Genomic DNA, 1,452 nt, shown 5'->3' on the forward strand with positions numbered 1-1,452 from the left:
GGGCTGGAGTGTGACACAGAAGCCCGGTGTTCAGTCTCTAGAACCACAACAAAAATAACCAGGGAAACTTATTTTAATAATGTATTTTAACACACTACATCATTTAGTGTTTTACCAGAGAAAAGGATTACAAGTTTTTTTCTTCTTCTTAATATACACTTTGTGTGAGTGGTCCTGAGAATGGAATACAGAGGGCTTTTCGCAGGCTATAGTTATTGATTGATTTTTTAATTTAATTTTTATTTTTATTTTTATTTTCACAGCAATCTGCCTGCCTCTGCCTCCCAACTGCTGGGATTAAAGGCATGTGCCACCACCACCCTCAATTTTTCATTTTTTATTTTTGGAGACAGTGCCTCTTTATGTAGCCCTGGCTGTCCTGGAACAGGCTATATACACCAAGGCTGGTACTTATAGAAATTTGCTGGCCTCTACCTCCTGAGTACTGGGAGAAAAGGTGTGTGCCATCATATCTGACTGTACTACTATACTTTAAAATTTTTATATGTATTTATGAGTGTGTATGTATGTGTGGTTGCACTCAGAAAACTTGGCAGAATCTGTTCTAGCCTTACATTATGTGGGTCCCAAGGGTTGAATTTAGTTCACTAGGCTTGGTAGCAAGTGCCTTTATCAGGTAAGCCATGGTCTCTGCACTACTCTTTGATGTCATTTAATTGTTTTGTTGTTTGTTTTGTTTTTTGGGTTTGTTTGTTTTTGTTTTGTTTTGTTTTTCCGAGACAGCCTTGGCTGTCCTGGACTCGTTTTGTAGACCAGGCTGGCCTCAACTCACAGAGATCCACCTGCCTCTGCCTCCCGAGTGCTTGGGATTATAGGCGTGCGCCACCGCGCCCAGTGATGTCATCTATTTTTAGATTGGCAGCACCTGCCATTTTTTCCCAGAATATTTCAAGAGCTCAGTAGCTACATGTGGCCAGTAGTAACCGTATTGTACACGATCACACAGGCAGAGACGAACGTGGTTTTGCTTCTAGAGCCAACTCGACTGAGGGGCTGCTTTAGCAAGGGGCAGTGACGACAATGCAGAATGCAGTGCAGGCCTTTTTTTTTCTTCCTCCACTCATGGTATAGGGAGACATTTCAAGGGTCCTGGTGTTGATAGCTGAGGCCTCATCTCTTAGGTGGCTCTGTGCATCTTAATTCACGCGAAGTGCTGCCTGCCCTGGAATCAGCTCTCCCCGTCACTCAGCGCTTTGCTCTGGCTCTGCTGCATTGACCTAAGCCTGGCTTTGCAGGATTTCCAAAGCAACACTGCAAGGGGCGGGGCCAGAGGGCGCGCGGCGCCGAGGCTCCCTTTTGATTGGTCGGTAGCCCTGTTTGGCTCTTGTCTGCTTAGGTCGGGAGGAAGGGGGTGGCTCCCCGCCGCTGTTTGACTCTCGAAAGCTGATTGGCCAGTCGCGTCGCGCGAGCAGTGGGTGCACACCACGCTGA

Source organism: Acomys minous (genome assembly GCF_964271855.1).
Source record: "Acomys minous genome assembly, chromosome: 14".
Classification (NCBI taxonomy): Eukaryota; Metazoa; Chordata; class Mammalia; order Rodentia; family Muridae; genus Acomys; species Acomys minous.